This window comes from Triticum dicoccoides, chromosome 6B (assembly GCF_002162155.2).
Source record: "Triticum dicoccoides isolate Atlit2015 ecotype Zavitan chromosome 6B, WEW_v2.0, whole genome shotgun sequence".
In the NCBI taxonomy this organism is placed as follows: Eukaryota; Viridiplantae; Streptophyta; class Magnoliopsida; order Poales; family Poaceae; genus Triticum; species Triticum dicoccoides.
The window spans coordinates 704,497,301-704,525,049 of NC_041391.1; the positions used below are offsets into that span (position 1 = coordinate 704,497,301).

The 27,749-nt window shown below is 48.1% G+C and overlaps 2 pseudogenes; one reads left to right on the forward strand and one right to left on the reverse strand.

The window, feature by feature from the left end:
* Positions 1–4,648: 4,648 nt before the first annotated feature.
* LOC119321561 lies at positions 4,649–20,502 on the forward strand (annotated as a pseudogene).
* Positions 20,503–23,348: 2,846 nt separating this feature from the next.
* LOC119321562 lies at positions 23,349–25,577 on the reverse strand (annotated as a pseudogene).
* Positions 25,578–27,749: the final 2,172 nt, after the last annotated feature.

A 27,749-nucleotide genomic window follows, 5' to 3' on the forward strand; every position in this document is an offset into this window, starting at 1 on the left:
CACCGCCATGTTCTCCGACGTTCTATGCTTGAGCACCATGTTCTCCATGCCAATAGATCGCTGCAGGTGAGTTCTCCGTACGGGGGATGGTTGATGCCAAGTTTTTCTTCTCTGCTACTCCCTCTGTCCCAAAATATAAGAACGTTTTTAGCACTACATTAGTGTAAAAAACATTTTTATATTATGGGACGGAGGGAATAGTAGCCTAGTACTTCTTTTTATCCCATTCTTGCAGGATCTGTTGTTAGTGCAAGAGCGTTTTTTTTGGTTTGCACTCATTCATGCGTTTTTTTCCATAGAATTTGTGCTCGTAAGCGATCTACTAATATGTGGATTATTGTTCATTTGTTTTATGTTGATCTTTGGATTTGTGGTGCAAATTATTTGTGCAGAGTTCTGTTGTGGTGGATCATTCTTTCCTTTTCTTTTTAAGATGCCATTGCTTAATTATTCGTGTTGAAAAGTGCAAATTATGGTTAGTTGGGTGATGCTATATTGATGTTGATATTTGTATTTCGACGATGTAAAAGGAGGCCCTTGCACTGTGCGGCAGCTAGTTGAGATGGTTGATGTACTTAAGCTCTAATTTTTTAGGTGTAACCATTAATCGTGCGTTTGTGCTGCTAACTGGAGGCTTGAAGCTTTTCCAAAAAATGTTGAATTTGACTGTACCCTTAATCTTCTATATGTGGGTATGTGCTGCAAAACTTGCGCCTGTGCTCCACTATAATGCTTTATTGGTCTTAGTTGTGCAATTGCGCTTCTGATGCTGCTTTCATATTGTGCATTTGTGTCTCTCTCATAGTGGAAAATATGAGCATGCTTTTCCTTGAAACCAACAATAGATTATACTGTCAGGACTCTTCGCTCTAAATTGTGAGATGGTCATGTCCCAATTTCTCTAGTAACAAAAAATCATCAAGGACGGCAGGTTGTGAAAAAAAGATGTAGCCAGTGGCGAAGCCATGAGTTCAAAGTTGTGATGTCAATCTAAAGTTGTGATGTCAAATATAGATACTTAAGTGAAATTTTAATGATTTTTTGATTGATTTATCTATGCTCCTATATAGTATACCAGAATCAAGTTATACGGACCGTCGGATCTTTGTTATTGAACGGCTCAGATTCAATTGCTTTGGATAGAGGACTACGTGGCCTTACATAGACCATAGGATAGGCCAATCTAACGGCCCAGCACGAAGGGATTCGCGGTGGGAGTTCATTTTGGTGCTGCTAGACTGCCATGGGCAGAGTACTTGCAGCCTCGCGATTCTTCTACCGGCACCTAGAATCTTTCGCAGGCCCCCATGATAAAAAGACGCTGCCCCACAGACCACATTACTGTCAACACAAGGAGTACTACTATGCAGCGTGGTGAGGGAGAAAAAAACACACGTGGAGTCTGTAGCCTCTGTAAGGATGCATTTAGCAGATTAAAAACAACACGTAAAATATAAGATTATTACTTTCAAAATTTCACTCTCGGGCACCAGTACTCTTGGTGCCAAAAATATTTTCTCTTTTTTTGTCAAAAAATGAAACATGTAGTAATCTGCAGGTTTAATAAACTGATACTTTTTCGTAAAATAATTCTAACGAATATGGCCTGTGCAAAAATAAGAACTCTGGCATGTTTCTATTGATTTGTTTTTGTACGGCATGCAAATCTTGGTAGCCCTATCATTTTTTGAAACCTTCTGCTATGCTAAAATACACCCCATTCTGCATGCATGATTTTCTTTTGTTATTACTAAGCATATTTGATAAATTGCTCACAAGGAGCACGGGTGCCTGAGAGCTCAAAAGCTGCTTTGTACATTTTTTAAAAGAAAAACCTCGACCTCTCCATTTTTCTACTTTCTCTTATCAATTCGATTTGCAAATATTTTGGCCCAGCTTTCCCATTGTTCTACCAATACTTTTTTACGTAAACATCTACTCAATTAGATTGACTAGTCACTATATGCATGCATGTGTATGGACTTTACTTGAATAAGTTAACAAATACTAACAGCCTGATTATATAGTAAATAAAAATGACTTCAATCCCTCTCAATTACATACAACATTTTGCAATAATTCTTAAGTCTGCACGTTGGCACGTGCCTTTTACTAGTACTAATATATACATGTCTTGCCAAAATATTGTGTAGTCAGATGACTACACAGCTAACCCATGGCACCGCCACTGGATGTAGCCCAGGGCTACAACACTAGCAGAAAGTAAGCATCTTCGTGACACGCTCGAAGCTGAATTGTGTGCTTCTATGGAGGGGCTTTCACTTGATATCCAGAGGATAGATCTACCTATATGTTTGGAGATGGACTCGCTTTCAGCGGTGAACATGGTGAATGAGAGAGAGACAAACCGGTCTGTCTATGCATCTTTGTTGGCAGTTTTAGCGTTGTTGCAGTATTTTGGGCCCGAACAGAAACACTCCGCCGCTATATCTAAGGGGTTGGGGCGTTTTGGGGTTGAGGCGTTTTAGGATTCGCTTCCTACATATCCTCACCCCCTCCGCATCTCCTTTGCTTTCTCCGGCGAGAGATTTTGTGCGTTCATGGCCCTGTCTCGCCGATCCATGACCGGAGGTGCATGTGGGCATGGGGGCCGCAGCGGATCGCCGCCGCACAAGCCCGCCCGGCACAACACGGAGGCCAACAGCTCTAGCCGTGCCCGCTTCGAGCCATGGCGTTCGAAGTAGGCGCACGAGTGCAGCCGCCTCTCCCACAGGGCGGCCGCAACGGCTGGGCCTGCTTCAAATAGCCCGAAGCGGCCCTCTACCCGCACACCAAGAGGTGTTGGAAGTGGATGAGGAGCTCCTTGATGCCCAGCACGAGGTGGCAGCCGGATAAGAAGGCGTCGCCGAGTGTTTCGCCGCTGCCAAGGAAAAGCACGCCTCCGACCATGCTCTCCGGAGGTGTGGGAGGAGTTGTACCTCGGCGTCCAGCCCTGAGCCGGCAATCCTAGGTTTAAATTAGTTTGAAGTTTTTATGCTATGGAATGTGTGATGAACTCCAGTGGTGTTGCTCTGAACTTTGTAGCGTGAAACTCGTTTTAAATTGGCAATATTGTTTTAGCATATATGTTCTACCGTGCTGATGCCACAGTCATTTTAAGGCATACCGTAAACGAAATTTGTGGTACACATGTTTAGCAGGTCTGTTAGAGTTGCTCTTACACTGGAACATGTTTTACAGTAAGAGAAAAGTGCACGTACACCGATGCTTTTTAACACAGTACAGACGCAAGCGCTCATACATACGCGCATATACTCACTCCTATGAACACACACGCACACTCTACCCCTATGAGCACCTTTGGGAGATGAGGTCTCCTCCCACAGAAAGCGCATAGCTGGAAATCTTAAAATAAATCCAGGAATAATGCGAGCACCAGGACTTGAACCCTGGTGGGCTGGTGATACCACTGTCCCTCTAACCATCCAACCACAAGTTGGTTCACCACGTACAACGATGTTTTTTGTGTGTGAAAATGATTCAGATCTATTATCAAAGTTCATCGGAAGTACAAAGCACCTCAAATATAATAAAAATTACATCGAGATTTCGAGACCACCAAACAACCACTACCGCCTTCAGAACGATCCGCTGTCGCCGCTCACCTACCGGAGTCGGCTTGACCTTGTCGATGACAACTGAAAAGTCTCGTGCACGTGCCACAGTCGCCGTCGTTGAACCCTTGAATCGATCTGAAACACCTAACACCAAATCTCGTCACATGAAGAGAAACCCTAACCTCACCGTCCAAAGAAGACGGCAGGAATCTATGTCAGAGCTTCGTCGGCTACGTCCAAATGAATGAACTCAAGGAGGATCGGGGGCCGGAAGACAAACTCAAAGAAAAATCGCCGCCATCCTTTCGAGCGCCGCACCTGCGAGGACTAATAAACCCTAACCTAAATTACTAACCGAGGCGAAGGCACCGGAATTCCTCTCCCCGCCACCGGCCGCCGGAGCGACCGACAGAGGGGAGGCGAATCCACGGGCTCGCCGGTGAAGCCTGTAGGGAAGAGGTTACCCTAGCCGCCAAGGGATAGGGGAGGGAGAGAGAAACCCTAATAATTATTGTTCGAGATGCATTTTGTGCAGCCCAACATGCTTAGGTGGCATGGAAGCGATTCGGATTCCACGTACAACGATGCTGACAACAGTTTATCTTGTCGCTACCGTGTGCTACACTAATTTGTTATAAGATTGAAAGAAGGGATAGAACTCTGGTTGAAGATTCATTAGACATAAAAATAGGCAAAGAGAGGCTGTTATATGTGATCATTGATTTTATGTGGCGATACGTGGGGGCATTTTCTTTTTTTTTATCCCCTGTTTTTCCTTTGTATTGATTGATTGAGATGTTTTGATGTATTGTACTCTAAAATAACTAGATGTGTCGTGTTAAAAAAAAAGCTAGATGTCTCCTACCCATTTAATGCGTCTTGTTATAAACAATGCTAAAAAAGAGGCTATCTTAACCTAGGTGGAATAGGATCAGGAAACCTCGTTCAAGCCAGAGGAGGCTGCCATATAAACCTCCTAGGAAGGTGCATGCAGGCGATTTCCGCCGTCCGCCATGTAAGCGTAGCCGCCATCTGCCACTTCGTTGTTCCTTGAGATCAGACCGCGCGCCATGAAGCTCAACCGGGTTCGCCGCCGCCGTCGTGATGTAAGCCCCCGTTGCTTGTGTCCTCCTTCTCAAATTCTTGTGCATGACTCATTGAACTTATCAATCTATATCGATCCAGCTGTTGAAAGTCGACAGGCTAATCAAACTGCCCGACCATGTGCTGCTCAACATCCTGGAGAGGTGGGCATGCTCGACGCCGTCAGGACCTGCCTCGTCTCCAAGCAAACGCTCAACCTGCCGGCCTTGCTCTCTCGGATCGTCGTCGACCTCAGCGACGGCGATCTACGCTGGATGAACCGTGATGTAGCCGACGCGACGGACAAGATCCTGAGCACGAGGTCTCCTGGGATCCCCATCCGCATGCTGAAGCTCAGGTTCATCATGAGAGGCGACGTGCATATCAAGATCGGCAGGGCCGTCGCCCTCGCCATGGCGACCCAGAAGATTTATGAGGCAGAGTTCGAGATCCTGACCAAGGACATCTATTATAAGACAACTGATGCGGATCTCCTCGACTCCGTGAACATGTTCAACAATTTTATCGGGGAGTGTCCGTGTAAAACTTAGGGTTTTGGGAAACTGCACGACACCCGTTAAGGGTGTGGCTATCTCATATATATAAGGGGTACACCAAGGTGTACGATACAATATACAAGACATATACAGAAGCTATATGTAAATACAGTCTAACACCCTCCCTCAATCTTAACTATGCCCTGAAGTACAAAGTATGTTAAGATTGCGCCTGCAGCCTACAAACTGAGGTTGTGGAAGAGGCTTCGTGAAAATGTCAGCAAGTTGATCTTTGGAGGAGATGAACTTGATGTGGAGTAGCTTCTGTGCAACACGTTCCCGTACAAAATGATAGTCAACTTCTATGTGCTTTGTCCGAGTATGAAACACTGGATTAGATGAGAGATATGTGGCTCCAATATTATCACACCAAAGGACAGGCGGCTGAGTTTGAGGAACTCCCAACTCTCTCAATAAGGACTGTACCCATACGATCTCAGCTGTAGCATTTGCAACGGCTTTATATTCTGCTTCAGTGCTACTCCTGGAGACTGTAGCTTGTTTGCGAGCAGCCCAGGCGATCAAGTTAGGACCAAAGAAGACAGCATGTCCCCCCGTGGATCGCCTGTCATCTGGATTACCAGCCCAGTCAGCATCTGAAAAAGCAGAAAGCGTAGGAGACGGTGCTGGCTGAAGGAGCAAACCATATGAGGCAGTAAAGCAAACATAACGAAGAATCCGCTTCACCGCTGTCCAATGAGAAGTCCGAGGAGCATGAAGAAATTGGCAGACACGATTGACTGCATATGAGAGATCTGGCCGAGTGATAGTTAAATACTGCAGGCCACCAACAACGCTACGATACTCAGTGGCGTCATCAGAGGTGAGAGGATCTCCATCAAACGCAGACAAACGATCAGTAGCAGACATAGGAGTCATGGCATGTTTGCATTTAAGCATACCTGCCCGTCGCAACAAGTCCATCGAATACTTATGCTGTGTGAGTGTCAAGCCAGCAGAAGAACGTGAAACTTCCAGCCCAAGGAAGTAATGCAACGTTCCTAAATCCTTCACCGCAAAATCTCCACTCAAGGAAGATATCAGACGGTCAGCAGCAACATCCGAAGAGCTAATGAGGATGATGTCATCAACATATACCAGAAGATACATCGTCACCTGAGGTCGATGCAGAAGGAAGAGCGAGGTGTCAGCAGTAGAGGGAACAAAACCAAGTGAACGAAGAACAGAGCCCAATCTGGCATGCCAAGCACGAGGAGCCTGCTTCAACCCATAGAGCACCTTGACTAGGCGACACAGATGATGAGGACGAGCAGGATCAACAAAACCAGGGGGCTGACGCATGTAAACCTCCTCATCCAGAACTCCATGAAGAAAGGCATTCTGAACATCCAGCTGACGAAGAAACCAACCCCGAGTAACAGCCAAGGACAACAGAAGTCGAATAGTTGTTGGTTTGATCACCGGACTGAACGTATCCTCATAGTCAAGACCATACCTTTGCTTGAACCCTTTCGCCACTAACCGTGCCTTATAGCGTTCAATAGAACCATCAGCATGCTTCTTAACCTTGAAGACCCACTTGGAATCAATGACATTGACACCAGAGACCGGAGGAACAAGCTGCCAAGTACCATTTGTCAACAATGCCTGATACTCTTGCTCCATAGCTTGACGCCAATGAGGAATCCCGAGAGCAACCTGGAAGTGACGCGGTTCAGCCGAAGGATCTTTCTTGACATGAGCAACACATGCCGCAAGCCAGGCGACCGTCCCATCTTTGCGTTGCTTGGGACACACAATACCGGATCGACTGCGAGTATGTGGTCGAAGAGGAACGGCCGCAGGTGGTGCAACCAGTGGCAACGGCCTCGGCGATGAAGAAGTATCCGACGCAGCCGGTGACAATGCAGCAGCGACAGGCGAGGACGAGGCCGACCCAGGCGAGGCCGACCCTGGCGACAGACTCGACTGGATGGGCGAGTCAGTCGGCTCAAGGCCAACCGAGGCGCGGCAGCCCAGCCCAGGCGAGCTCACCGGCTCAGGAGAGGCCGGCCCAGATGGGAGCACCAGCTCGGGGGAGGCCGGCCCCGATGGAATCACCGGCTCGGGGGAGGCCGACGCAGGGGAGACCAGCCCGGGCAAGGCCGGCCCAGGCGGAACCGACCCAGCCTCAGAAGAGGCCGGCACAGACGGAGCCGACGCTGAGGCGCCCAGTCCAGGCATGCATGGCGCATGCACAAGGCCATTCGCCACGTCGGGTGCAGTTGATGGCTCCGGCTCCTCCAGCAACTCCAGGCGAACTCCACGACCCGTTCCTGCAGCATGATTAGGCAACAACGCAGGAGAATATGCAATATCAACAAATTGAGCAGGCAGTGGAGAGGTGGATTGCAAGGAGGAGGCTGGAGGGGTGGGAGTTATGGACAAAGACGAGAACGGGAATACACTCTCGTCAAACACAACATCACGCGAGATGTAGACACGGTTGGATGGAATATGAAGACACTTGTACCCTTTGTGAAGAGAGCTATACCCAAGAAATACACAAAGTTTGGACCGAAACTCGAGCTTGTGCTTATTATAAGGACGAAGATGAGGCCAGCATGCACAACCAAAAACTTTGAGAAAAGTATAATCTGGAACCTCATTAAGCAATAGTTCAAGTGGTGTTTTCATCCCAAGGAGACGTGTAGGAAGCCTATTTATGAGAAAACAGGCAGTAGAAAAAGCATCACTCCAAAAACGAAAAGGTGCTGATGCCTGAGCAAGTAAGGTGAGACCGGTTTCGACAATGTGACGATGCTTACGTTCAGCCGTGCCATTCTGCTGATGTGTATGAGGACAAGACACGCGATGCAAAATCCCAAGCTTATTAAAAAAGGAATTGAGGTTGTGATATTCACCCCCCCAATCTGACTGAACATGAATAATCTTATGCTTAAGAAGACGCTCAACATGAGCTTGAAATTGCAGGAACACATCAAACACATTGGATTTACGTTTGATAAGATAAAGCCAAGTGAACCGACTATAAGCATCAATAAAACTGACATAATAATTATGACCGCTCACAGAAGTTTGGGCATGCCCCCATACATCAGAATAAATAAGCTCAAGTGGAGTTTTGACAACACGACTCGAATCAGAAAATGAAAGCTGATGACTCTTGCCTTGTTGACAGGCATCACAGACTGTGGCAACATCTTTATTGGACACAACGGGAAGACTATGACGATGAAGAACACTACGAACTATGGGAGTGGCAGGATGGCCGAGCCGTGCATGCCAATGAGTAGGCGACACACGGACACTAGTGAGTGCTCGAGGGGCAGAAGGCAGATCAAGTGCATATAATCCATCGCGTAGGCGACCTCTAAGCAGAACGTCCCTCGTGGCCCGATCCTTGATAAAAAAATAAAAAGGATGAAACTCAGTGAAAACATTGTTATCACGAGTAAGCTGAGGAACAGACAATAGGCTACGAGTAGCAGAAGGAACTCTAAGGACATTACGAAGATGGAGAGATTTCTGTTGATGAGTTAAAAGAGAGGCCTGACCAACATGTGATATGTGCATACCTGCTCCACTGGCGGTGTGAACCTGATCATTACCACGGTATGGCTCCTGAACGGAGAGTTTGCCCATCTCACCCGTCAAATGATTCGTAGCGCCTGTGTCCATATACCATGTTGGATCAATGGGGTATGATGTAGTGTGGCCTGCTTGACGAGCAGGCTCATGAGTGGCCAAGGCAGCTTGTTTCTCGTTGCCTTTGCCATTGTTGCCGACGCCGAGGAAGTCCTGCTTGAAGCGGCGATGACAGCGGGAAGCAACATGACCTGGGATGTTGCACAGTTGACAAGGGAGCTGAACTCCACAAGAAGGGCAACAGGCACACGAACGACCACCCCCGGTCGTGGGGAAAGGAGCTGCGGCAGGCGACCGCGGAGCCGGCAAAGTCAATGGTGCTGTTTTGCCCGCTGCAGTTGACTTGAAGGGCTTCCCTTTTCCATGAGTGGCAGCGTTGGCAGCCATGAAACTCGGATTGGTACGGCGGGACTTGATGCGCTGTTCCGTGGCAAGGAGGCGGGCGTAGAGCTCACGGGGTTCAAGTGGAGTATCACGGCCATTGATGTTCTCAGCAAGGTTATCATAGTCGTCATCCAGACCGTTCATGACAAAAGTGGTGAAGTCCTCTTTGCGAAGCGGTTGACCAATGGAGGCTAGAGTGTCTGCGAGACGCGTCATCTTGCCGAAGTAGTCGGTAATGCTGAGGTCAAGAAGCTTGGTCTCTCCCAGCTCCGTACGAAGAGTGTGAGCACGAGCCTGCTGCTGAGATGCAAAGCTAGTGTGAAGGGCAGACCACGCCTCCTGGGACGTGGCAGTGAAGAGAACCAAGGAGGACACCGCCTCGGTGAGCGACGACTGGATCGCCGAAAGTATGGCCTGATCCTGAGCCACCCACGCATGGTATGCCGGGTGATGTGGTGGAGGACACGGCAAGGAACCGTCGACGTAGCCCTCCAGATAGCGACTGCGGAGAAGTGGCAACACCTGTGCACGCCATGACAGATAATTGTCCGTCGTCAGCTTCACTAGGATCAGATGCGCAAAGTAGAACGGCGTGCTGGCCACGGCATGATCAGCAGGAGGAGGCGCCGTGTAGTAGGTCATGTGAGATGATCCACCAGATGCAGCCATTGCCGGAGGGTAGTAGCCGCCGTAGGGCAATGGCGGCGGCGGGGCCCTGTCCGGCCCAGCGTTCGCGGCGACAGGTGAAGGCGCGTAGTGTTGGAAATATGCCCTAGAGGCAATAATAAAAGTATTATTATTATATTTCCTTGTTCATGATAATTGTCTTTTATTCATGCTATAACTGTATTATCCGGAAATTGTAATACACGTGTGAATACATAGACCACAATATGTCCCTAGTGAGCCTCTAGTTGACTAGCTCGTTGTGATCAACAGATAGTCATGGTTTCCTGGCTATGGACATTGGATGTCGTTGATAACGGGATCACATCATTAGGAGAATGATGTGATGGACAAGACCCAATCCTAAGACTAGCACAAAAGATCGTGTAGTTCATTTGCTAGAGCTTTGCCAATGTCAAGTATCTCTTCCTTCGACCATGAGAGCGTGTAACTCCTGGATACCGTAGGAGTGCTTTGGGTGTATCAAACGTCACAACGTAACTGGGTGACTATAAAGGTGCACTACAGGTATCTCTGAAAGTATCTATTGTTTTATACGGATCGAGACTGGGATTTGTCACTCCGTGTAAACGGAGAGGTATCTCTGGGCCCACTCGGTAGGACATCATCATATGCGCAATGTGACCAAGGAGTTGATCACGGGATGATGTGTTACGGAACGAGTAAAGTGACTTGCCGGTAACGAGATTGAACAAGGTATCGGTATACCGACGATCGAATCTCGGGCAAGTAAAATACCGCTAGACAAAGGGAATTGTATACGGGATCGATTGAGTCCTGGACATCGTGGTTCATCTGATGAGATCATCGTGGAACATGTGGGAGCCAACATGGGTATCCAGATCCCGCTGTTGGTTATTGACTGGAGAACGTCTCGGTCATGTCTGCATGTCTCCCGAACCCGTAGGGTCTACACACTTAAGGTTCGATGACGCTAGGGTTATAAAGGAAGCTTGTATGTGGTAACCGAATGTTGTTCGGAGTCCCGGATGAGATCCCGGACGTCACGAGGAGTTCCGGAATGGTCCGGAGGTAAAGATTTATATATGGGAAGTCCTGTTTTGGTCACCGGAAAAGTTTCGGGCGATATCGGTATTGTACCGGGACCACCGGGAGGGTCCCGGGGTCCACCAAGTGGGGCCACCTGCCCCAGAAGGCTGCGTGGGCCAAGTGTGGGAGGGGACCAGCCCCTAGGAGGGCTGGTGCGCCCCCCACAAGGAGTCCAAGGTGCAAGAGAGAGTGGGAGGGGGCAAACCCTAGTCCAGATGGGCCTTAAGGCCCATATTGGTGCGCCTCCCTCTCCTCTCCCCCCTTGGCCGCCTCCCCTTTGCCATCTAGGGCTGGCCGCACCCCTTGGGGGTGGGAAACCCTAAAGGGGGCGCAGCCCCCCCTTCCCCCTATATATAGATGAGTTTTGGGGCTGCCATACACATGGGTTCTCTCCCTCTTGGTGCAGCCCTACCTCTCTCCCTACTCCTCCTCTCCCATGGCGCTTGGCGAAGCCCTGCGGGATTGCCACGCTCCTCCACCACCACCACGCCGTTGTGCTGCTGTTGGATGGAGTCTTCCTCAACCTCTCCCTCTCTCCTTGCTGGATCAAGGCGTGGGAGACGTCACCGGGTTGTACGTGTGTTGAACGCGGAGGTGCCGTGCGTTCGGCACTTGATCATCGGTGATTTGAATCACGACGAGTACGACTCCATCAACCCCGTTCACTTGAACGCTTCCGCTTAGCGATCTACAAGGGTATGTAGATGCACTCCCCTTTCTACTCGTTGCTGGTCTCTCCATAGATAGATCTTGGTGTTACGTAGGAAAATTTTGAATTTCTGCTACATTCCCCAACAGTGGCATCATGAGCTAGGTCTATTGCGTAGATTCTTTGCACGAGTAGAACACAAAGTAGTTGTGGGCGTTGATGTTGTTCAATATGCTTACCGTTACTAGTCCAATCTTGTTTTGACGGTATTGTGGGATGAAGCGGCCCGGATCGACCTTACACGTACTCTTACGTGAGACAGGTTCCACCGATTGACATGCACTTGGTGCATAAGGTGGCTAGCGGGTGCCAGTCTCTCCCACTTTAGTCGGAACGGATTCGATGAAAAGGGTCCTTATGAAGGGTAAATAGCAATTGGCATATCACGTTGTGGTCTTGCGTAGGTAAGAAACGTTCTTGCTAGAAACCCATAGCAGCCACGTAAAAACATGCAACAACAATTAGAGGACGTCTAACTTGTTTTTGCAGGGTATGTTTTGTGATGTGATATGGCCAAGAAGAATGTGATGAATGATATGTGATGTATGAGATTGATCATGTTCTTGTAATAGGATTCACGACTTGCATGTCGATGAGTATGACAACCGGCAGGAGCCATAGGAGTTGTCTTTATTTTTTGTATGACCTGCGTGTCATTGAAGAACGCCATGTAACTTACTTTACTTTATTGCTAAACGCGTTAGTCATAGAAGTAGAAGTAGTCGTTGGCGTGACAACTTCATGAAGACACGATGATGGAGATCATGATGATGGAGATCATGGTGTCGTGCCGGTGACGATGATGATCATGGAGCCCCGAAGATGAAGATCAAAAGGAGCAAAATGATATTGGCCATATCATGTCACTATTTGATTGCATGTGATGTTTATCATGTTTATGCATCTTGTTTGCTTAGGACGACGGTAGTAAATAAGATGATCCCTTACAAAATTTCAAGAAGTGTTCTCCCCTAACTGTGCACCGTTGCTACAGTTCGTCGCTTCTAAATACCACGTGATGATCGGGTGTGATGGATTCTTATGTTCACATACAACGGGTGTAAGACAGTTTTACACAGCGAAAACACTTAGGGTTAACTTGACGAGCCTAGCATGTGCAGACATGGCCTCAGAACACGGAGACCGAAAGGTCGAGCATGAGTCGTATGGTAGATACGATCAACATAAAGATGTTCACCGATGATGACTAGTCCGTCTCACGTGATGATCGGACACGGCCTAGTTGACTCGGATCATGTGATCACTTAGATGACCAGAGGGATGTCTATCTAAGTGGGAGTTCATAAGATGAACTTAATTATCCTGAACATAGTCAAAAGACCTTTTGCAAATTATGTCGTAAGCTCGCGCTTTAGTTCCATTGTTTAGATATGTTCCTAGAGAAAATATAGTTGAAAGTCGATAGTAGCGATTATGCGATCAGTAGAAAGCTTATGTCCTTAATGCACCGCTCAGTGTGCTGAACCCCAACGTTGTTTGTCGATGTTGCGAACATCGGACATACACGTTTTGATAACTACGTGATAGTTCAATTAAATGGTTTAAGTAGAGGCACCAAAGACGTTTTCGAAACGTCGCGGAACATATGGGATGTTTCGAGGGCTGAAATTGGGATTTCAGGCTCGTGCCCACGTCAAGAGGTATAAGACCTCCGACGATTTTCTTAGCCTGCAAACTAAGGAGAGAAGCTCAATTGTTGAGCTTGTGCTCAGATTGTCTGAGTACAACAATCACTTGAATCAAGTGGAAGTTGATCTTCCAGATGAAATAGTGATAGTTTCTCCAAAGTCATTGCCACCAAGCTGCTAGAGCTTTGTGATGAACTATAAGATATCAGGGATAGATATGATGATCCTTGAGGTATTCGCGTTGTTTGACATCGCGAAAGTAGAAATCAAGAAGGAGCATCAATTGTTGATGGTTGATGAAACCACTAGTTTCAAGAAGGGCAAGGGAAAGAAGGGATACTTCATGAAACGGCAAATCAGCTGCTGCACCAATGAAGAAACCCGAGGTTGAACCCAAACCCGAGACTGAGTGCTTCTGTAATAAGGGGAACAACCACTGGAGCAGAACCACCCTAGATACTTGGTAGATGAGAAGGCTGGCAAGGTCGATAGAAGTATATTGGATATACATTATGTTAATGTGTACTTTACTAGTACTCCTAGTAGCACCAGGGTATAAGATACCGGTTCGGTTGCTAAGTGTTAGTAACTCGAAATAAAAGCTACGGAATAAACGGAGACTAGCTAAAGGTGAGCTGACGATATATGTTGGAAGTGTTTCCAAGTTTGATGTGATCAAACATCGCACGCTCCCTCTACCATCAAGATTAGTATTAAACCTGAATGGTTTATTGAATCTCGATCGTAGTGATACACATTTTCATGCCAAAAGATATAAGATAGTAATGATAGTACCACTTACTTGTGGCACTGCTGTGTAAGTCATATTGGTATAAAACGCATGAAGAAGCTCCATGTTGATGGATCTTTGGACTCACTCGTTTTTGAAAAGTTTGAGACATGCGAACCATGTCTATTGGTATATATGCATGAAGAAACTCCATGCAAATGGACCGTTTGAACTCACTTGATTTTGAATCACTTGAGATATGCAAATCATACCACTTAGGCAAGATGACTGAAAAGCCTCGGTTTCAGTAAAATGGAACAAGATAGCAACTTATTGGAAACAACACATTTTGATGTGTGCAGTCCAATGAGTGCTGAGGCATGCAGTGAATATCGTTATGTTCTTACTTCACAGATGATTCGAGTAGATGTTGAGAATATTTACTTGATGAAACACAAGTCTAAATTATTGAATGGTTCAAATAATTTCAGAGTGAAGTAGAAGATCATTGTGACAAGAGGATAAAATGTCTGTGATACGATCATAGAGATGAATATCTGAATTACAAGTTTGGCACAGAATTAAGACATTGTGGAAATAGTTTCACAACTAATACAGCCTGGAACACCATAGTGTGATGATGTGTCCGAACATCATAACTGCACCCTATTGGATATGATGCATACCATGATGTCTCTTATCGAATTACCACTATTGTCCATGGGTTAGGCATTAGAGACAACCACATTCACTTTAAATAGGGCACCACGTAATTCCGTTGAGATGACACCGTATGAATTATGGTTTAGAGAAACCTAAGTTGTCGTTTCTTAAAAGTTTGGGGCTGCGACGCTTATATGAAAAAGTTTCAGGTTGATAAGCTCGAACCCAAAGCGGATAAAATGCATCTTCATAGGAAACCCAAAACAGTTGGGTATACCTCCTGTCTCAGATCCGAAAGCAATAAGGGATTGTTTCGAGAATCAGGTCCTTTCTCGAGGAAAAGTTTCTCTCGAAAGAATTGAGTGGGAGGATGGTGGAAACTTGATGAGGTTATTGAACCGTCTCTTCAACTAGTGTGTGGCAGAGCACAGGAAGTAGTTCCTGTGGCTCCTACACCAATTGAAGTGGAAGCTTATGATATTGATCATGAAACTTCGGATCAAGTCACTACCAAACCTCGTAGGACGACAAGGACACGTACTACTTCGGAGTGGTAAGGTGATCCTGTCTTGAAGGTCATGTTGCTAGACAACAATGAACCTACGAGCTATGGAGAAGCGATGGTGGGCCCGAATTCCGACAAATGGTTATAAGCCATAAAATCCGAGAACGGATCCATGGACTTTGGTGGACTTGCCCGATGATCGGCAAGCCATTAAGATAAATGGATCTTTGAGAAGAAGACGGACGTGGATGGTAATGTCACCGTCCATGAAGCTCGACTTGTGGCGAAAAGTTTTTCACAAGTTCAAGGAGTTGACTACGATGAGATTTTCTCATCCGTAGCGATGCTTAAAGTCCGTCGGATTCATGTTAGCATTAGCTGTATTTATAAAATCTGGCAGATGGATATCAAAACGAGTTTCCTTACCAGTTTTCGTGAGGAAAGATTGTAGGTAATACAATCAGAAAGTTTTTGTCGATCCTAAGGATGCTAAAAGGTATGCTAGCTCCAGCGATCCTTCTAAGGACTGGAGTGAGCATCTCGGAGTTGGAATGTGTGCTCTGATGATCAAAAAAATTTGGGTTTGTACAAAGTTTATGAGAAACTTGTATTTCCAAAGAAGTGAGTGGGAGCACTATAGAATTTCTGATGAGTATATGTTGATCAGAAATGACGTAGAATTTCTGGAAAGCATATAGGGTTATTTTGAAAGTGTTTTTCAATGGAAAGCCTGGATTAAGCTACTTGAACATTGAGCATCAAGATCTATAAGGATAGATCAAAATGCTTAATAATACTTTCAAATGAGCACATACCTTGACATGATCTTGAAGGTGTTCAAGATGGACCAGTCAAAGAAGGAGTTCTTGCCTGAGTTATAAGGTACGAAGTTAAGACTTAAAGCTCGACCACGGCAGAATAGAGAGAAAGGACGAAGGTCGTCCCCTATGCTTAAGACGTAGGCTCTTCAGTATGCTATGCTGTGTACCGCACCTGAAGTGTGCCTTGCCATGAGACAGTCAAGGGGTACAAGAGTGATCCAAGAATGGCTCACAGGACAGCGGTCAAAGTTATCCTTAGTAACTAGTGGACTAAGGAATTTTCTCGATTATGGAGGTGGTAAAAGAGTTCGTCGTAAGGGTTACGTCGATGCAAGCTTGACACCTATCCGGATAGCTCTGAGTAGAGAGACCGGATACATATAATGGAGCAATAATTTAGAATAGCTCCAAGTAGAACAGTTATTTGGAATAGCTCCAAATAGAGCGTGGTAGCTGCATCTAGGAGATGACATAGAGATTTGTAAAGCACACACGGATCTGAAAGGTTCAGACCCGTTGACTAAAACCTCTCTCACAAGCAACATGATCAAACATAAAACTCATTGAGTGTTAATCACATAGTGATGTGAACTAGACTACTGACTCTAGTAAACTCTTGGGTATTAGTCACATGGCGATGTGACCTGTGAGTGTTAATCACATGGCGATGTGAACTAGATTATTGACTCTAGTGCAAGTGGGAGACTGTTGGAAATATGCCCTAGAGGCAATAATAAAAGTATTATTATTATATTTCCTTGTTCATGATAATTGTCTTTTATTCATGCTATAACTGTATTATCCGGAAATTGTAATACACGTGTGAATACATAGACCACAATATGTCCCTAGTGAGCCTCTAGTTGACTAGCTCGTTGTGATCAACAGATAGTCATGGTTTCCTGGCTATGGACATTGGATGTCGTTGATAACGGGATCACATCATTAGGAGAATGATGTGATGGACAAGACCCAATCCTAAGACTAGCACAAAAGATCGTGTAGTTCATTTGCTAGAGCTTTGCCAATGTCAAGTATCTCTTCCTTCGACCATGAGAGCGTGTAACTCCTGGATACCGTAGGAGTGCTTTGGGTGTATCAAACGTCACAACGTAACTGGGTGACTATAAAGGTGCACTACAGGTATCTCTGAAAGTATCTATTGTTTTATACGGATCGAGACTGGGATTTGTCACTCCGTGTAAACGGAGAGGTATCTCTGGGCCCACTCGGTAGGACATCATCATATGCGCAATGTGACCAAGGAGTTGATCACGGGATGATGTGTTACGGAACAAGTAAAGTGACTTGCCGGTAACGAGATTGAACAAGGTATCGGTATACCGACGATCGAATCTCGGGCAAGTAAAATACCGCTAGACAAAGGGAATTGTATACGGGATCGATTGAGTCCTGGACATCGTGGTTCATCTGATGAGATCATCGTGGAACATGTGGGAGCCAACATGGGTATCCAGATCCCGCTGTTGGTTATTGACTGGAGAACGTCTCGGTCATGTCTGCATGTCTCCCGAACCCGTAGGGTCTACACACTTAAGGTTCGATGACGCTAGGGTTATAAAGGAAGCTTGTATGTGGTAACCGAATGTTGTTCGGAGTCCCGGATGAGATCCCGGACGTCACGAGGAGTTCCGGAATGGTCCGGAGGTAAAGATTTATATATGGGAAGTCCTGTTTTGGTCACCGGAAAAGTTTCGGGCGATATCGGTATTGTACCGGGACCACCGGGAGGGTCCCGGGGTCCACCAAGTGGGGCCACCTGCCCCAGAAGGCTGCGTGGGCCAAGTGTGGGAGGGGACCAGCCCCTAGGAGGGCTGGTGCGCCCCCCACAAGGAGTCCAAGGTGCAAGAGAGAGTGGGAGGGGGCAAACCCTAGTCCAGATGGGCCTTAAGGCCCATATTGGTGCGCCTCCCTCTCCTCTCCCCCCTTGGCCGCCTCCCCTTTGCCATCTAGGGCTGGCCGCACCCCTTGGGGGTGGGAAACCCTAAAGGGGGCGCAGCCCCCCCTTCCCCCTATATATAGATGAGTTTTGGGGCTGCCATACACATGGGTTCTCTCCCTCTTGGTGCAGCCCTACCTCTCTCCCTACTCCTCCTCTCCCATGGCGCTTGGCGAAGCCCTGCGGGATTGCCACGCTCCTCCACCACCACCACGCCGTTGTGCTGCTGTTGGATGGAGTCTTCCTCAACCTCTCCCTCTCTCCTTGCTGGATCAAGGCGTGGGAGACGTCACCGGGTTGTACGTGTGTTGAACGCGGAGGTGCCGTGCGTTCGGCACTTGATCATCGGTGATTTGAATCACGACAAGTACGACTCCATCAACCCCGTTCACTTGAACGCTTCCGCTTAGCGATCTACAAGGGTATGTAGATGCACTCCCCTTTCTACTCGTTGCTGGTCTCTCCATAGATAGATCTTGGTGTTACGTAGGAAAATTTTGAATTTCTGCTACGTTCCCCAACACGTAGGGCGCGTAGGGCGCCGCTGCAACAGCGGCAGGGGATGCAGCCACGGCGGGCGCGTAGGGCGGCGCCCCGTAGTGGCCCGTTGATGAAGTAGCGGCCCCGTAGGGGCCATAGGCCGCCGATCCGGCAGGGACGGGCGCCGCCCCGTAGGGGCCTGCGGGCGGGAGTGGAGCAGCCCCGTACGAGCCGTAGGCTCCCGATCCAGCGGGGACGGGCACCGCCCCGTAGGGGCCTGCGGGCGGGAGTGGAGCAGCCCTGTGGGGGGCGTAGGTGGCCGATCCCATCCACGGACCGGTGTACGAAGGATCCCCCAGGGTCGGCGGAGGCCCGGCCGGTGACGACGGCAGTGGCTGATCCGAGGAGGCGCCTACCATCGAAGATTGGCCGGTGTAGACCGAAACCAGGGGACGCGAGGAGAGGAACGGCGACGCAGGCGCCGTGACAGAAGCCGGCGCGACGGCGGCGACGGAGTTGGGCGCGATCGCGGCGGCAGAGGCGGCGGCGGCAGCAGCAGCGGAAGACATAGGATCGGTTAGGGTTGATACCATGTAAAACTTAGGGTTTTGGGAAGCTGCACGACACCCGTTAAGGGTGTGGCTATCTCATATATATATAAGGGGTACACCAAGGTGTACGATACAATATACAAGACATATACAGAAGCTATATGTAAATACAGTCTAACAGTCCGGACGCATTTGCCGGCCTCACGCGGATGCATCTGCACAACCTCAGGTTCCGTCAATCGGACATAACCAACATCCTAACCACCTGCAAGCGGCTCGAGTCGTTGCATTTGTCCCGGTGTGATGCAGGGGACAAGTCGGTGCTGCGCGTCGACCACGCCACACTCGTTGAGCTTACATTCGTCTATGGGGAATTTTTAAGAGTAGAGCTTCACAGTCTACCGAAGCTTCAACGGATGACCTTGCATAAATGGGCATACAAAACTAACAATCCCTTGTTCCTTGGTTTTGTCCCTCGGCTATCCAAACTAAGCCTCACTAATGCGTATCGTTCATCAAACAACCACAAGTTAAGCCAATTGCTGGTTAACGTCCCCTCGATAAGTGATTTGCATCTGGATTTTCTAAGTGAAAAGGTACGTACTCACTGACGATCATCTTCCCTTTTTTTTGGAAAAGCTCACTACGATCATCTTTGTCTGGTTTTGTCTACGCTGGATGGTTATATATAGTATATTTTTAAAGGCTTTTATTATCACAAAGGTAACAAGCCACTAAAATAATGAATCCAAGCGATCCCGTTATATATATGCAAGCCATCGAAAGCAGGATATCACTTGTAATCCACACTGAATTTTTGTGGTCAAAATAGCAAATCCTTGTGTTGTGCCTGTTTTAGGCCCATGGCCGATGTAATTTTCATGTACATCTTGTAATTAATGTGTTCTGCCTATCACAGATTTGGGTTCAACCAGAATCCAAGAAACTGGTTGCGCCTGTGCTCAGCAAACTACGCCTTGTGAATCTCAACAATCTTCCTGAGGAATGTGATATCGCTTGGACAATGTTCTTTCTTGAAGCCGCACCATCTCTAGAAGAGTTTTCCATCACAGTATGGGATCATAAGTGCGAAATGAAGTCGCAAAAAAGTCACTCCCAGAAAACAGATGTGAAGTGGGAGCCATCTACTCCTGATTTCAACCACAAAAATCTGGCAAGGCTTACTATCTATGGCTTCCAATCAGACAACAACTTCATGCGATACGTGAGGCGCGCCATTCAAGCTGCGGTGAACATCAAGGAGGTATCTCTGTACGATAGGAAGGTGTGCAAGCTATGCACTCACAAGTTCCCTCATATCGGGGTTCGTCCTTCGAGTTATCCACAGACTAGCGAGGAGGTTGATTTATTCAGGAAGAAGATCACCGAGGCGAAGGCCGGTTCCCATGCTATGATTCACTTGCACACCATCGGTGAATCTTTTGCTCTCACCATGGCGGCTGAGAACCAAGATGCGGCCGATTAGTCCCTGGACTCGAGAACTTATACTAGTAGCTATTGCGTGTGTTATTGTTTTTCTCTTGAATTGTTTCTTAATTGACTAGATAGTATAAAATATATCTCGGCTACTCTCTTGTTGACTACTTTGAAGCCCGTGTATATACGTTTGCTCTCTTTTGTGTCCTGGTCGTGTTGAATACAGTATGATTATTTTTCTTTTATTTTTTCTCTATTTCATCTATGAGAGCAAAGTCAATGTGTTGATCCCTCTTGAAGATGAGTCGGCGGAAGATGGCTACGAAGACGGCAGATTCTATAGCATGTGCATGCGGTGCTCCTGGCTCGCCGTTGGGCGGCTTGGTACGGCCAACGGCTTAGATAGTGTGTGTTGGTGCGGGGTCACCGGTCACGGTACATCAATAAGTTTGTAGGTGTAGGGAGGGACCATAGGTCACTAGAAAGGTGGCTTTGGGTTAAGACCAACGCTGGTGCCGGCTGACCGGCCGAAATATCGCCTGTTGGCGTGCTAGTCCTTAGATTCGGTCAGTACAGTCGTGGGATTGTAGTTGTCTCCCTCCCTCATCCCCACTTGGTTAACGTGTAGGTGGAAAAAATCCCCCAGCATCACGTCCGCGCACATTTCACGCCCACCCTCGATGCAACGCCCGGAGTAGCCCCTCCCCCCCCCTCCCGCCCGCCCGCGAGATGCAGCAGGACCTCGCCGTTCGCCAAATTATCGCCGCCGTCCCCTACCATGGGTGCTCGCTGATCTTTGCAGCACGGCCGCCACGGTTGCAACTATGTGGTCAATTACTCCAGCACACGACATCACGAGCACAACTTCCTCCGTTGTTGGCCGGTTCTAGCATGCCGAGACACCAGGTTGAGCACTCCTAGACGCCGGCCTGACCAGCCGCTACATGCAGCTCGCCATGCTCACATCTCATGGTGCGGGACATTGTAGCAAGCCGAGGATCCGGTCCCAGGAAATCAGGGTTAGTTTAAGCAAATCAAGTCACGGATGCCACCAAAATTGGGCGCCGGTTCCAGCTTATCCCCATGCCGGTCCCAGCAGCCCATTGCAACAAATCTGGGTGCAGGTTCCATCTCCTTGTGATACCGGTTCCAGCAAGTTGCCAAGGTGGTTGTACCATCATCTCCGCCGGTTCTAGCCTGCGGCTAACACGGCTATAGCCAAAAAGGGTGCATGGTGGCGCCACACAACACCTTGCCAGTTGAAGCACCGTGCCTAGCCAATTCCAGCATGTCGCTGACTTGGTTGCAACATCGCTGCTTGCTGGTTCAAGCTCGCGGTGACCACAGTCTCGGCAACGCCGCTGGCTGGTGCCAGCTCGTGGTGACCGCGGTCGCAGCATCTCCGCTGGCTGGTGCCATCTCGCGACAAACACAGACACACCACATGGGGAGGTGGTCGTAGCCTTCACCGGGAGGCTGTGGTAGCAAAAAAAAAAACTCGCCTCTCTGTCGCAACTCGGACGCCGGCTGCACCCGTTGCCGTCTCCTCATGCATGTGATGTTGCTCTGCTAGCGGCGTCGATGGTCGCTGTTGACGGCACTAGTGATGGCCTCGCAACACCCCAGCAATCACCACCTCCCGTCGCTTCCATTACAATGTCGGTGACCCATCTGTTAGCCGTGGCGGAAGCCGATAAGTGTGGCTGGGAGAGAAGATGCGAGAGAATGAGCTGTGTGTCGGGAAAAAGTGGTTGTGAAGAGATACGGTGGGCGCATGCAAAAGGCGGTGAATGGGCCTCAGCTACGGTCCATGAAGTGTAACAAATAGGAACAATGGATTGCGTCCCATCCGACGAAGCGGGTGAGACCGCCTGAATCTTCAGTTGATCGGCCGGAAGGGAATGTTTTCCTTGGGTTGATCCATGTATTTGTTTTGTCCGGCTTTGTTGAATCTTTGTTGAATGTTGGTTGATTCATGCAGAGGCCGGGTGATTCAACCGCTTTCTCAAAAATAAATTCCTAATATAGTATTATTAGCGTTGCCTAGACGGTGAATGTAATAAAAAGACCGAACAAAAGCGATCAAAACACCAACAATATAAAGCAATGACCATTGACACCAATCATATTTTTAAAACGCAAGAACTACCAGAAAGGTCCTCCAAAAAGTAATGCCTTTGGAAAAGAAAGGACGTGCAAACGCGGTCGCCATCGCCAAATCCAACCACCAAAGACCGTAGGTTCACTCGAAAGATCAAGTCCGAACAAATTCCAAACAATATACTTAACAAGATAATGATGCAAATACATCATCATTGGAAGGTATAACTAAGGTCAGACGCCTAGGTACTTGAGAGCACGGGGCAGAGCTACGACTAGGCCAACGTGGGCTATGCAGGGAGCAGTGCGCGAAGAGCATAGTTATCATTGCAAGAGACGGGCAAGAGAGAATACGAGCATGACGACCAGATCAAATTGAGCGGCTATGTTTATGTGAACTGGACAGGTTCGACTGATCTGTGGGCATGATCGGGAGGCCGTGGCCTATTATTAACCGAATTTGCTTCTCTTCACCTCAATCAATATCACTAAATGGTTGCAAATCTAAAGCATTGCAGAGCGGCTCTCCATGGAGCTCCAACAAGCCCGAGCGCTCTGAGGGAGCACCATGTCATCACCTCGCGGGCGACGTTCGTGCGGACTGAGTTGGAATGCACCACCGTGCCAGAGTTGGCCCCCAACGACTAACCACTACACAAGCATTTTCTTCTTCCAGCAATGTTGTTATTGTCAGCAAAGTTTCTCTAAGCTGTTTCCTGTACCTCCATGACAAACGGTGATAAGGATCTCATAGATTAAAGTTTAGAAAAAATTCAAAAAATAACAAAACATTATTCATACGAATAAGTGAATATTCACTGTATCCGACGTAAGCACGTACTGCACGAGCACATGATAAAAGAACATTTACAAGAAAACACACGAACATGCATAGACGTGCTTATTGATAGTGTTAAAAATGGACTTACATTTTGGGACAGAAGGAGTAGTAAATAGCTATTCCAAAGAAGTAAACTGCATACGACCTAGTAAGTTTAGGAATGATACAAGCTAGTAAGTTTAGGAATGATACAAGCTTCAGCACAGGAGAAACCAATAGAGCACACACCGAATAGCTACTACATTCAAGAAGTACTTCCAGCCACAAAGTGGATAGATCATGGCGATGCTAATAACGAGTGGAAGTGAATAAAAGGTGAAGCCATCACCGACGCCTCTGTGATCTTCTTCCTCGATGAATCCTTCTCCTTGCTGGTTTGTGGATAACTCAAAGGACGAACCCCGAGTCGGTGAGGTAACTTGTCAACGCGGACCTTGCACCGACGGTAGATCAATATGTTGACTTACATCGACATGAAAATAATAAAAATAATAAAAACATGAGAGACTTACATCACGGCAGACCTTATGAGCGGAAGCAATCGCCATTGCCATCGTCATCGCCATCGCCATAGTCACCGCCCTCGCCCTCGCCCTTCCATTGATCACCTCTGTGATCTCGTTTCTGAATGAATCCGCCTGCTCACTGGTCCCTAGACAACTCCAAGGACCAACCCCGAGACGAACAAACTTGTCAATGCAGACCTTGCACACCTTCCTGTCGTGCAAAGATACCTCCTTGATGTTCACGGCAGCTTGAACGACGCGCCTAACGTATCCCATGAAGTTGTCGTTGGACTGGAATCCGTAGATATTTAGCCTGGCCAGATTCATGTGCTTAAAATCAGGAGTAGATGGCTCCCACTTCACGGCCATGCTATTAGAGTAGCTTATTTGCGACTTCCTCTGGCACTTATGACCCCATACTGTGATGGAAAGCTCCTCAATGGATGGTGCAGCTTCGAGAAGGAACATCGTCCAAGCGATGTCACATTCCTCTGGGAGATTGTCCAAATTCACAAGCCGTAGTTGGCTCAGCAGAGGAGCGAGCACTTTTGGGCATTCTGGTCGAACCCAAATCTGGGGAAGATGAGAGAAACAAATTAGTGAGGAGTACAACAATCGTGTGCATAAATTATTGGAAACATCCTCAAGTGAGAATTAATTAATTAGAAGTTTGAGTGAGTACCTTTTCACTTTGAAAATCCAGGTGGAGATGGCTTATCGGGGGAGCCTTAACAAGCGTCTTGCTTAGGTCGAGGGCCCTGTCTACAGCATATCCACGAGAGAGATCTAGGTTCGAGAGCTTAGGGACAAAACCCAGAGCTATGGGGCAATGATCATCATAGTGCCAATTTTTATAACTCATACGTTGAAGGTTGGGTAGGCGTCCAAGCCTTATCACTAAGAATTTCCCAGAGGTAATGTGAAGCTCGGCAAGTCGAGCATGGTGTAGAGTCAACATTGATCTCTCCCCTGTGTCACACTGGAAGAAGCACAACGACTCCAACCGCGTGCAAGTGCGAAGAATGGTGGGTACGTCGGACTCGCCAAACCTGAGGTTGTGCAGATGCAGCCGCGTGAGACCGGCGAATGCGGCCGGGCACTCGCTGATAAAATCATTGAACAGCTTCGCGAAGGAGAGGAGGTCGTCATGGCTGTAATCATTGTGCTGCCTCTTTGCGAGGATCTCGAACTCGGCGGCGTCGATCTTCTGGGTCGCCATGGCGAGGGCGACGGACCTGCCGATCCTGAGATGGTCGTCCCCTCTCATGATGAACCTGAGCTTGAGATTGCGTATGGGGTCAGAGGAGACCTCGTGCTGAGGATCTTTTCGGTCATGTCGACCACCTGGCGGTTCTTCCAGCGTAGATCCCGGGCGCTGGGGACGATGACGATCTGCGAGAGCAAGGCGGGCAGCTTGAGCGTTCGCTTGGAGACGACGCAGGTCCTGACGGCGTCGAGCGTGCCCACCCTCTCCAGAACATTGAGCAGCACGTCGTCGGGTAGCTTGATTAGCCTGTCGGTTTCCGGCAGCTGGAAAATTCGATTCAGCCAGGGAGGGTAATAATTAAGATAGCTCGATACAATGCATGCATGCCTCACTACAAGCGAGAATTTGAGAAGAGAAGAACACAAGTAACGAGGCCTTACCTCACGGCGGCGGCGGCGAAGGAACTTCATGGCGGCCCGATCTCAAGGAAGGACGAAGTAGCGGATGACACGGCTAGGCTTACATCACGGTAGCGGAAATCGCTTGCACGTTTATTTGGCAGCCTCCCCTGACTTCACCAAGGAGGTTTCCTGATCCTATTAAACGTACATGGCCTGGTCTTTTTAATAGGATGGCAGGAATCTACCCCGGAGCTACCTCTAATCCGTTCCGACGGACAAACTTGACGAGGACTGAAGCCCGTAAGACTGTCTCGAAGAAGAAGCGTCACCACCCATTATTCTAGGGCTGCCCTAAATCCTAACCTATCTACTAGGTAGAGCCGAGGCACAAGTATTCCCCTTCTCCATCCAACTTTTGGCCTTGCCTCATCTAGCTAATTGATGTAGTACACCCCTCAAATAAAAAAGATTTCCTTGAAGAAGAAGCGTCACCATCCATTCTAGAATAGGTGGTTCTGGGAGGAGCGTGGAGGGTTGCAGCCGGCACAATGCTAATGGAGAACGACAGCTGCATGAACATGCTGCTCCATGGGAGGGACGATGTCGCCGGTTGTTAACTTTGCTCTACGTGAACTTTCCTCTTCCTACAAAATATGTTCTGGTGTAATGATGTCGTGGTTGTTGTTATTATTGGAAAGCATTAATTTTTCATCAAAATTTTCCCTCGAAAGACACAAAATTTAAGCCCCCCTTTTTTGGGGTGTGCTACGCGTCCACCGGCCGATTTTTTTAAAAGATCGGCCCGGTTGCGAGCCGTCAGATGTGGCAGATTGTATGGCCGATTGACGTCTTCATTATTGCAACAAAGGTCTTGTTACAAGAATAATTTTCAACAAGATTTTTTTGGCAACAGAGGACTTGTTGCAGAATTGTTTGCAATAGAGTTCTTGTTGCGGAAATATTTTTGCAACAAAGATGATGTTGGATAATTCTCTTTTCCTAGGCAGAGGCGCCGAACTGGTCCACGACATCAGCACATACGCGGCGACATGGGATGAATGGTGAAGTGCAGAGAAGGGCTGGAGACGACCAGATCCGGGCGATGGTGGCCATGCACAGCTTGACGGTGGCAGTGGAGTTTGGCGACGGGCGAGCCCGATCGCTTCCATGGACCTTCGGGCCGACACCGGTGGGCGGTGCCGTTAGATGCAGCGGCGCGGCGAGTGGAGCGAGAGGAAGATAGGGAGTGGCGGCGGGGTACCTCGGCTGCGCGGGCGACAACCCTCGAGGATCCAGATCCTGCAATACATGAGTTGTTGCGGTGGGCAGAATGCAACAATGGCTCCGTTGCAAAAACGCAGGAGATCATTGTAGGTGAGCCAACACAGGACATGCGTCGCATGGACGAGGCGGCGGACGCCCGCGTGGGATCCGCCGGCTAAAGCCGGGCATTTCCCCTTTTTGTGGGAAAACATCTGATCTATTCGTTTTCAATCATGGCAGTACAATGAACACCAGAAATAATAAAAATTGCATCCAGATTCATAGACCACCTAGCGACGACTACAAGCACTAAAGCAAGCCGATAACGCGCCGCTATCATCGCCCCTCCCTTACCGGATCCAGGCAAAACTTGTTGTAGTTGACAGTCGAAAAATCGTCGTATTAAGGCCCCATAGGACCAATGCACCAGAATAGTAACCGCTGCAGATGAAGAGTATCATAGATTCGAAGGATCACACGAACGTAGACAGACGGCGAACATATCCGAGCAAATTCACCAAAGGAAGATCCACCGGAGACACACCTTCACATGTCTACCGACGGTGCTAGATGCACCACAGGAACGGGGGATAGTCAGGGAGAACCTTATTCCATAATCAGGGAGTTGCCGCCATCTCGGCTCCTGAGCCGGACACAAACCCTAACAGAAATCGAAAACACATCTAAACACGGAGCCCTCCCACCGGCAAGGGCCGAGATCCACCGTGTCCCCATGGTCCTAAGGCCACCCGAGACAAGGCGGATCAGCAACGGCGCCGATGAGAGGCAGAGAAACCCTATTTTTTAGGGGAGGAGGTGGCTGTTTCTTTTGATAGGAAGCTGTCTTTTAAGCCCCCGTTGTCTTAGGACTTTGGGAATAACCCTAGCTTGTTCAATTTCTCTCTTGTGGATGATTTGGATCAACTATTTATCCCTATGTATCTTGTGTTGATTTGTACTAGTTTTTCTTGTGTACCC